This window comes from Vulpes lagopus, chromosome X, assembly GCF_018345385.1.
Source record: "Vulpes lagopus strain Blue_001 chromosome X, ASM1834538v1, whole genome shotgun sequence".
Lineage (NCBI taxonomy): Eukaryota > Metazoa > Chordata > Mammalia > Carnivora > Canidae > Vulpes > Vulpes lagopus.
In genome coordinates, this window is record NC_054848.1 from 64,532,376 (window position 1) to 64,544,155 (window position 11,780).

At 40.5% G+C, this 11,780-nt stretch overlaps 1 pseudogene; it reads left to right on the forward strand.

Moving 5' to 3' along the window:
* Positions 1–1,695: 1,695 nt before the first annotated feature.
* LOC121482561 lies at positions 1,696–11,491 on the forward strand (annotated as a pseudogene).
* Positions 11,492–11,780: the final 289 nt, after the last annotated feature.

Sequence of the window (11,780 nt, forward strand, 5' to 3'; positions counted from 1 at the left end):
TCTCCCCGGGGCGTAGGTCCTCTGTTAGTGTCCCTGGGAGCCTGAGGGCCTCCCTGCCCCTCCCGGGATCCTGCTCCAACTCCCTGCGAGCGCCTTTTCCTCCGAGAAGATTGGTAAAGCTCCTGCTTCTCCATGATGGGGCTTTCCTGTCTTGGGGCCACTTGCCACGTGGCCTTAGCCAGGCTCCTCCACGGGTGTAGGTGTCCTTATGTCTCCCCCTTGGATGCTTTTTATTTCTTTATTTTTTTTGCAGCTTCCTACCTTGATAGAAACGCGAAGTCTTCTCACTGTAGCATTCCAGCTGTTCTCTCTTTAAATCTCAGGCCAAATTCATAGGTTTTCAGGATAATACTCAAGTTATCTAGGTGATTTGGTGGGGACAGGTGACTTGGGGACCCTACTCTTCTGCCATCTTGCCCCGCCCTCTCTCTTTTTCTTAATTATGTTGTTTATTTATGAGAGACACACAGAGAGACAGAGACATACTGAGAGGGAGAAGCAGACTCCCTACAGGGAGCTGGATGCGGGTACTTGATCCCAGGACCCCAGAATCACAACCTGAGTTGCAGGCAGATGCTTAATCATGAAGCCACCCAGGTGCCCAGGCATTCATTTTTCTTAATATTTTCTTATAATTTTGTTTCTGTGTTTTTTTTTTGTGATTTATCCTTTGTCATTTGTGATTTCATTTTATTTGAGGCCATTCTCTTTTCTTTTTGATAAGTCTAGGTAGCAGTTTATCCATGATTTAATTTTTCTCAAGGAACCAGCTCCTGGTTTCATTGATCTGTTCTATTGCTTTGTTTTGTTTTGTTTTTAGTTTCTATGTCACTCATTTCTGCTCTAATCTTTATTATTTCCTTCCTTCTCTTGGCTTTGTTCTTAATTTTGTATTCTTTTTCTAGCTCCTTTAGTTTCAGGTTAGGGTTTTTTGTCTTTGTTTTTTATTTGAGTTTTTCCTTGCTTCTTAGGGTAAACCTGCATTGCTATATACGTCTATATACTTCCCACTGAGGATTGCTTTTGTAGTATCCTAAAGGTTTTGGACCATATTGTTTTCATTTTCATTTGTGTCCATGTATATATCTAATTTATTGTTTGATTTCCTAGTTAAGCCATTCATTGTTTAGTGGCATGTTGTTTGACTTCCGTATATTTGTCTTCTATTGAGCATTTTTCTATTGGTTGACTTCTGGTTTCAAAGCATTGTGATAAGAAAAGATGTAAGATATTATTTCATTATTTTTTATATTTCTTGAGGTCGATTTTTCACTTAATATGCGATCTATTCTGGAGAATGTAACAGGTCACTTGAAGAGAATGTGTATTCTGCTGTTTTTAGGATGGAGTGTTCTGAATATATTTGCTAAGTCTATCTAATCCAGTATGTCATTCAAAGCCATTGTTTTATTGTTCATTTTCGGTTTACATGATCTGTCCATTGGTGTAAGTGGATTGTTAAATCACCCTATAATTATTGTATTATTTAGTTCCTTTATGTTTGTTATGAGTGGCTTTATATATTTGGGTGATCCCATTTTGGCTGCATAAATATTTATGTTAGATCCTCTTGTTGGATTGTCCCTTTTATTATGATAGTGCCTTTCTTTATCACTTGTTATAGTCTTTTGTTTTTTAAGTCTTTTTTGTCTGCTTTTTCCATTTATGGTCAAGGTAGTGAGAGGAACTGCTGCCATGTCTGCCCACCTGCAATAAATGGTTATGCAGAACAGGTCCAGCTTCCTGATCAAGAAGAACAAGCAGACATAGAGCACCAAACTCAATAAACTTAAGGTTCACAACCCTTTCTACTGAAACAGGCTTATTCACCACAAGATTGTGGGTGTGGAGCTTGCAGCCAATGGCAAAGTTGTAGTGGTAGTCATGAAGCAGAGATTGAGGCAGGGAAAACTCATTACCTCCTATGTGAACCTCATATTAACAAGAATGACTGAGCCAGTAATAAGAGATGAAGAGGGACACTGTATCATACTTAAAAGGTCTACCCAACAAGAAGACCTAAGGATTATAAATATTTATGGTCCTAATGTGGGAGTAGCCAGTTATATCAATCAATTAATAACCAAAGTAAAGAGATACATAGGTAATAATACATTAATAGTAGGAGAATTCAACACAGCTATCACAGAAAGGGAAAGACCTGCTAAGCAGAAGATCACCAAAAAACAAGGACCTTGAATGACACACTGGATCAAATGGACTTCACAGACATATAAAGAACATCCATTCCTAATGCAACTGAATACCCATTCTTCTCAGGTGCAAAAGAAAATTTCTCGAGAATAGATCACATACAGGGTGAAAACTCAGGTCTCAACCAATACCAAAAGTCTGGGATTATCCCCTGCATATTTGCAGACCACAATACTATGAAACTATCACTCACTAGAAGAAATTTGGAAGAAACTAAAAAAATTAGAGGTTAAAGAACATTCTACTAAAAGATTAATGGGGAGGAGAGGGCAAGATGGTGGAGGAGTAGGTGCCTCAACTCATCTGGCCCCACCAACTTACCTAGATAACTTTCAAATAAACCTGAAAAACTATGAATTTGACCTGAGATTTTAACAGATAACAGCTGAACACTACAGAGAGAAGGGTTTTTGCTTCTAATGAGGTAGGAAGGCAGAAAAATTTAAAAAGAATCAAATGGGGGGGGCCCTGTGAGGAGCCAGGCTAAGGCCTGGCAGTGAAAACCTCCAGGACAGGAAATCCCAGCCCCAGAGAAGCAGGAACTTTAAACAATCTGCACCAGATTCCTCCTGGACAGAAAGGCACTTAGCAGGGAAATCAAGCAGAATTGCAGGAGGGGCAGTGGAGCCTCCAGTTTCCTGGAGTTACTAACAGAGGAAGTACACCCCGGGGAAGAGTGTGCCACAGAGTGTGGTATGATCTCAGTAAAGGGCTAGAGCATGTGCCAGGCAGGGCCTCAGGAGCACGATTCCAGCAGCACAGACCCCGAATCCCAGGGCACTGGGCAGACAGCCAGAAATCCTACGTTCCCCTTGGGACAAGCAGAGGTGGGGAGGGCACAGGACAGCGAGGACTCTCCTGCCACGGAGCTACCCAAGCTGGACAGATCAATGCACCTGCATTGCCCCCGGAGCATCTAGGCCAGTAAGGACCGGGAGATTGCAATAGTTACTAGTGGGGAGCTGACTCCAGAGTTGGAGAGCTGGCCACCACCATTGTTATTGCTCCTCCTGGTGTCACCATGTGCCTGGGAGACGTGGGGCCCCAGGGAACAGAGGTCTCATGGGATAAACAGCTCCCACTGAGCCCAGAACCTAGTGGGGAGCGGGGCAGCTCCCCAGGTACACACCTGAGAGTTAGAACAGCAGGTTCCTCCCCCAGAAGACCAGCTGGAAGAACAAGGGAAGAGCAAGTTTTTGACAAAGCAACGCTGGAAAAATCCAGGGGAAGTTGAGGGATTTACAGTATATAGAACCAACGGTACCCCTCCTTTTTTTTCTTCCTTTTTCCAGTACAACTTGTTTTTATATCAGACTGCAAATATGCCATTTTTTTTCTGCTTTCCCACCTTACCTACAATATATTATGATCACTTCACTTTTAAGATTCTTCCTTTTTGACTTTCATATTTCTACAATTACAGGTCCTAGATATATTTTCCACTTCTAGGTTCCCTTCAACATACTCAACTTAATTTTGGGAGATATACAAGATATGTTTTTTTGCTTTGTTTTCTGTTTGTTTTCTTTTCTCTGCCTCATTTGGTTCTACAATGGTGGAAAAGAATAACTTCTAAAACATGACCAGTATGTACTCAGAATCAAGTGGTATTTCAAGTATTTCTGGTTTATATAAATTTGGGACTGTGCACCTTCTAACATACAGAACTTAATATACTCAGAAAAAAGAGGATCACCCTCTGGAACACCTCAGGTAGAATACATTCTCCCTCCACTACAACTTTATTACCACCACCATCTCCCAGTCCAACCTCCTATTTTAAATCTCCATTTTTGTCCCTTTTTATTATTTTTTTTCTCTCTCTCTTCGTCTTTAGGATTCCTGGTGTCCTTGTTTTTCATTTCCTTCTGATGTTTGTTTTCAATTTCTGGTCTCTGACCTCGTCAATCATCTAGGGTGAAATTTATTAGGTCGTGGTTGATATTCTTGATGCAGCCCACTCATACAGCCACTATGCACTGAGTAAAATGATCAGAAAGAAGAAATCACCACAAAAGAAAGAATCAGAAACAGTACTCTCTGCCACAGAGGTACAGAATCTGGATTATAATTTAATATCAGAAAGCCAATTCAGAGCCCAATTATAAAGCTAATGGTGGCTCTGGAAAAAAAAAAGCATAAAGGTATCAAGAGACTTCATGACTGCAGATTTTAGATCTAATCAGGCCAAAATTAAAAATCAATTAAATGACATGCAATCCAAACTAGAGGTCCTAATGACAGGGTTAATGACGTGGAAGAAAGAGTGAACGACATAGAAGGCAAGTTGATAGCAAGGAAGGAAGCTGAGGAAAAAAGAAAACCAATTAAAAGACCATGAGGAAAGGCTAAGAGAAATAAGGGACAGCCTCAGAAGGAATAATCTATGTATAATTAGGATTCCAGAGAATGCCTAGATGGACACAGGAACCAAAAAGTGTATTTGAACTAATCATAGCTGAGAACTTCCCTAATTTGAGGAGGGAAACAGACATTCACATCCAGGAGACAGAGAGCCACCACCAAATCAATAAAAACCATTCCACACCTCGACATTTAATAGTGAAACTTGCAAATTCAAGATAAACAGAAAATCATTAAAGCAGCAACAGACAATAGATCCTTAACTTAAATGGGAAGATGTATTAGATTAACAGCAGACCTCTCCACAAATACCTGGCAGGACAGAAAGGGCTGGCAGGATATATTCAGGGTACTAAAAGAGAAGAACATGCGGCCAAGAATACTTTATCCAAGAAGGTTCTCATATATAATAGAAGGAGAGATTAAGAGCTTCCAAGATTGGCAGAAACTGAAAGATTATGTGACCACCAAACCAGCTCTGCAAGAAGTATTAAGGGGGACTCTGTAAAAGAAAGAGGAAGCCAAAAGCAAAATCCACAAAAACAGGCCCTGAATAAGTATTATGATGACACTAAATTCATATCTTTCAATAGTAACTGTGAGTGTGAATGTGCTAAATGATCACATAAAAAGTTGCAGGGTATTGGACTGGATAAAAAAGCAAGACCCATATATTTGCTGTCTACAAGTGACTCATTTTCCACCTAAGGGAACCTACAGCCTGAAAATAAAAGGTTGGAGAACAATTTACCTTTCAAATTATCTTCAAAAGAAAGCTGGGGTAGAAATCCTCATATCAGATGATTGAAGTTTATCTCAAAGACTGTGGGAAGACATGAAGAGGGACAGTATATCATACTTAAAGGGTTTATCCAACAAGAGGACCTAGCAATCATGAATATCTATGCACCTAATGTGGGAGCTGCCAAGTATATCAATGAATTAATAAACAAAGTAAAGACATACTTAGATAATAATACACTAATACTGGGAGACTTCAGCACTGTACTGCATTCAAATGACACATATTTTAAGCACAACATCTCCGAAGAAACAAGAGCTTTAAATGATACACTAGACCAGATGGATTTCACAAATATTTACAGAACTTTATATCCAAATGCAACTGAATACACATTCTTCTTAAGTGCACATGGAACTTTCTCCAGAGTAGACGACATACTGGGTCACAAATCAGGTCTGAACTGATACCAAAAGATTGGGATAGTCCCCTGCATATTCTCAGACCATAATGCTATGAAACTTGAACTCAATCAGAGGAAGAAATTTAGAAGAAACTCAAAAAGTGGAGGTTAAAGACCATCCTGCTAAAGATGAAAGGATCAACCAAGAAATTAGAAAAGAATTAAAAAGATTCATGGAAACTAATGAAAATAAAGATATAGCTATTCAAAATCTTTGGGATTCAGCAAAAGCAGTCCTAAGAGTGAAATACATCCCAATAGAAGCATCCCTAAAAAAATTGGAAAAACTCAAATATACATGCCAACCTTGCACCTAGAGGAACTGGAGGACAGCAAATAAAAGCTACACCAAGCAGAAGAGAGTTAATAAAGATTGAAGCATAAATCAATTAATAGAGACGAGAAGAACTGTAGAACATCAACAAAACCAGGAGTTGGGTTTTGGGAACAATTAACAAGATAGATAAACCATTAGCCAGCCTTATTAAAAAAAAAAGAGAGAGAGAGATAAAAGACTCAAATTAATAAAATCACAAATGAAAAGGGAGAGATCACAACCAATACCAAGGAAATACAAACGATTTTAAAAACATATTATTAGAGGGTATACGCCAATAAATTAGGCAATCCAGAGAAATGAACACATTTCTGGAAAGCCATAAACTAACAACACTGGTACAGGAAGAAATAGAAAACCTAAAGCGGCCAATAACCAGGAAAAAAATTGAAGAAGTCATCAAAAACCTCCCAAGAAACAAAAGTCCAGGGCCAGATGGCTTCTCAGGGGAATTCTATCAAACGTTTAAAGAAGAAACAATACTTATTCTACTAAAACTGTTCCAAAAGCTAGAAAGAAATGGAATAATTCCAAACTCGTTTTATGAGGCCAGCATCACCTTGATTCCACACCCAGAAAAAGACCCCACCAAAAAGATTTATAGACCAATATCCCTGATGAACTTGGATGCAAAAATTCTCAACAAGATGCTAGCCAACAGAATCCGACAATACATTAAGAAGATTATTCACCATGACCAAGTGGGATTTATCCCCAGGATGCAAGGCTGGTTCAAAACTCGTAAAGCAATCAGCGTGATAGCTCATATCAACAAGAGAAAAACCAAGAACCATGTGATCCTCTCAATAGCTGCAGAGAAAGCATTTGACCAAATATAGCATCCATTCCTGATCAAAACTCTTCAGAGTGTAGGGATACAGGGAACATTCCCCCGCATCATAAAAGCCATCTGTGAAAAACAACAGCAAATATCATTCTTAATGGGGAAACACTGGGAGCCTTTCCCCAAAGATCAGGAACAAGACAGGGACGTCCACTCTCACCATTGCTATTTAACACTGTACTAGAAGTCCTGGCCTCAGCAATCAGACAGCAAAAAGAAATAAAAGGCATTCAAATTGGCAAAGAAGAAGTCAAACTCTCCCTCTTCCCAGATGACATGATACTATCCATAGAAAACCCAAAAGACTCCACTCCAAGATTGCCAGAACTCATACAGCAACAATTTGGCAGTGCGGCAGGATACAAAATCAATGCCCAGAAATCAGTGGCATTTCTCTACACTAACAATGAGACTGAAGAAAGAGAAATTAAGGAGTCAATCCCATTTACAATTGCACCCAAAAGCATAAGATACCTAGGGATAAACCTAACCAAATCCCACTTGGTCATGGTGAATAATCTTCTTAATGTATTGTCAAATTCTGTTGGCTAGCATCTTGTTGAGAATCTATACCCTAAAAACTACGGAACACTTCTGAAAGAATTTGAGGAAGACACAAAGAGACGGAAAAATATTCCATGCTCAGGGATTGGAAGAATTAGTATTGTGAAAACGTCTATGCTACCCAGGGAAATTTACACATTTAATTCAATCTCTATCAAAATACTATGGACTTTCTTCAGAGAGTTGGAACAAATCATCTTAAGATTTGTGTGGAATCAGAAAAGACCCCAAATAGCCAGGGGAATATTAAAAAGAAAACCATAGCTGGGGGCATCACAATGCCAGATTTCAGGTTTTATTACAAAGCTGTGATCATTAAGACAGTGTGGGACTGGCACAAAAACAGACACATAGATCAATGGAACAGAATAGAGAATCCAGAAATATCTCCTCAACTCTATGGTCAACTAATATTCAACAAAGGAGGAAAAACTATCCACTGGGAAAAATACAGTCTCTTCAAGAAATGGTGCTGGGGAAATTGGATAGCCGCATGCAGAAGAATGAAACCGGACCATTCTCTTACACCACACACAATGATAAACTCAAAATGGATGAAAGATCTAAATGTGAGACAAGATTCCATCAAAATCCTAGAGGAGAACACAGGCAACACCCTTTTTGAACTTGGCCACAGCAACTTCTTGCAAGATACATCCACGAAGGCAAGAGAAACAAAAGCAAAAATGAGGCATTGGGACTTCATCAAGATCAAAAGCTTCTGCACAGCAAAAGAAAACAGTCAACAAAACTCAAAGACAACCTAAAGAATGGGAGAAGATATTTTCAAATGACCTATCAGATAAAGGGCTAGTATCCAAGATCTATAAAGAACTTATGAAGCTGAACAGCAAAGAAACAAACAATCCAATCATGAAATTGGCAAAAACATGAACAGACATTTCACCAAAGAAGCCCTAGACATGGCCAACAAGTACATGAGAAAATGCTCCACATCATTGGCCATCAGGGAAATACAAATCAAAACCACAATGAGATATCACCTCACACCAGTGAGAATGGGGAAAATTAACAAGACAGGAAACAACAAACGTTGGAGACAATGTGGAGAAAGGGGAACCGTCTTGCACTGTTTGTGGGAATGTGAACTGGTGCAGCCACTCTGTAGAACTGTGTGGAGGTTCCTCAAAGTGTTAAAAATAGAATTGCCCTACAACCCAGCAATTGCACTGCTGGGGATTTACTCCAAAGATACTGATGCAGTGAAACGCTGGAACACCTGCACCCCAATGTTTATAGCAGCAATGTCCACAATAGCCAAACTGTGGAAGCAACCTCGGTGTCTATCAAATGATGAATGGAGAAAGAAGATGTGGTTTATGTATACAATGGAATATTACTCAGCCATTAGAAATGACAAATACCTACCATTTTCTTTGATGTGGATAGAACTGAAGGGTATTATGCTGAATGAAATAAGTCAATCAGAGAAGGACAAATATTATATGGTCTCATTCATTTGGGAAATATAAAAATAGTGAAAGGGAATAAAGGGGAATGGAGAGAAAATAAGTGAAAATATCAGTGAGGATTACAGAACATAAGAGACTCCTAACTGGGAAAGGAACAAGGAGTAGTGGATAGGGAGGTGGGCGGGGGTTTAGGTGACTGAGTCACTGGCACTGAGGGGGGCACTTGAAGGGATCAGCATTGGGTGATATGATATATGTTTGCACATTGAACTCCAATTAAAAATAATAAAAGATGTCATAACTTTAATAGTAAAAAAAAAAAACTAGTTGTACTTCAAAAAGGAGGGGGGGGAATGAGGAGTACCCTCCAGTTCTATATATTATAAATCCCTCTACTTCTCCTGGAGCTTTCCAGTGCTGCTTAGTCAAGAAATTGCTCTTCCCCTGTTCTTCCAGCTTGTCTTCTGGGGGAGGGGCTTGCTGTGCTTATTCTCAGGCGTGTGTGCCTGGGCAGCAATGCCCATCCCCTGTCTTGTGCTGGTCTCCGTGTGTGCTGTTTCCCTGGCACCCCGCCTCTCCCAGGCACAAGGTCAAACAAGGAGGAAAAACAAACATGGCAGCGGCCAGATTTCCAGCCCTGGAGTCAGCTGCCTGCTAGTAACTAATGCAGTCTCCCAGTCCACACTGGCATAGATGCTCCCAGGGCCCGCGTGGGTGCGCTGATCTGCACAGCTTGCAGGCACCCAGTGGCAGGAGAGTCCTCGCTGTCCTGAAGCCTCCCTGCTTCTGCCTGTCCCAGGGGGAGTGCAGGATCATGGGCTGTGTTGGCTCTGGTGCCCTGAGATCTGGCGCCCTGTGCTGCTGGAATCATGCTCCCAGGGTGCACAGTTCCTGAAAGCAGCAGGACACAGACACCTCTGTTTGGAGCCCCTAATACCTAACCTACTGGCTTCTCCCAGATGCCCTGAAGGCTGCGAGCTCCAGTCCTTTACGGAGATCAGCCTATATCATGTTGGGCTTTCCCCCAGGCACACTTCCTCTTTTAGTGACTCCAGGAAACGGGAGGCTCCAATGCCCCTCCTGCGATTCTGCCCAATTTTCCTGCTAAGGGCTTTTCCATCCAGGGAGAATCCAGTGCGGATTTTTAAAGCTCCTGCTTCTCAGGGACTGGGCTTTCCTGTCCCAGAGGCTTTGGCCACCTGGCCTTAGCTGGGCTCCTCGTGGTGCCCCTCCCCCACCTGATTCTTTTTAAACTTTTTTCCGTCTTCCTACCTTGCTAGAACTGAAAACCGTTCTCTCCGTAGCGTTCAGCTGTTCTCTCTTTAAATCTCAGGTCAAATTTGTAGGTGTTGAATTTAATGATTTGAAAGTTATCGAGGTAAGTCGGTGGGGCCAGTTGAGTTGAGGACCCCTACTCCTCTGCCATCTTGCTCCACCCCCTCACCTTATAATTTAAGTCCAAACACAAGTTAGCCTTTTGAAGCTTTCTACTCTCTGATTCCAAGTTACTTTTTTGGTCTGCTCTATATCAATGTCTTTTCCCCAATCTTGACCCCTTGCTGTTTTGTGAATGTGTTTATTGCTTTTACTCCTCCACATACTTACTTATGTACTGAACATTTGTTTTCCCATAAAATTCATATATTGAAGAACTGACCTTCAGTATAATGGCATTAGGACGTGGGACACTTTGGAGGTAATTAAGTTTAAATGAAGTAATGAGAGTAGAGCCCATATGATAGTAAAGTGCCCTTGTAAGAAGAGAGGGTGACACCAGAACTTTTTGTCTCTCTTCCATGTGAGGATAAAGCTATCTGCAAACCAGAAGAAGCGCTCTAACCAGAATCCAAAACTGACCAGCTTGTTGGCCTTGGGCTTTCTAAGCTATTACTATGAAAAAATAGTGCCTGTTGTTTAAGCCACCTAGCTAATGGCATTTTGTTATGGTAACCCAAGCTAAGAGGCTTACTCATGCTATTTTTGCTCAAAATGCCATTTAGTCTCTCTATATAGGAAAATCCATGTAAATTTGATTCAGATATCATTTCCTGAGCAAGATTTCCTGTCCCCAAATAAATGGATTGCTTAGCCCCTCCCCTAGAACCAAATTGCAGCAATATGAATGCTTGTACTATCCTCCATGGGACAATAAGCTGCTTAAGGTAGAGATCTTGTTTCCTTTATCCTCTAATGTTAAGCACCTAACAGATGTTGACTATCAATTTTTAAACTGAAGTCCTTGAATTTACACCAACATGCTAAAAACAGGGATAATTACTGTTTTTTTTTTTCCTCTCTGAATTCCAATATTAAGTTGCTTTGGTGGCAAGTAGAAGGCCATTGAGTATGTTCTAGGAAGAAGATAGAAAGCTTAGTGAGAATATTTTTAGAAATTTATGTATTTGATCAAAATGGTTTATGGAGGATCTACTATGTATATGTAAGGTGGTTCTGTTGTACGCATTGTTTTTGGTCCTATGAGCTTAAAGCTTCTCAGACTAATATGTTTCAACTCATTGGCCAGGTGTGAGAAAAATTAGGGAGAGCAAATGACCAGACAAGAATTATTTTTAAAAACTTTCCAAGGGTAGGGGAACTAAGATGGTGGAGCAGTAGGAGGACCTTAGGCTTGCCTTATCCCTTGAACATAGCTACATAACTACCAAATCATTCTGAATACCAAATAAATTGACCTGTGACTGACAAAACAAATTACACAACTACCAAGAGAGAAGAGGCCGCATTGAGGAAGGTAAGAATAGCAGAGATGCGGTTTGGTGGAGAAATGGATCACAGTTACTGCAGAGGGAGGGAGCCCT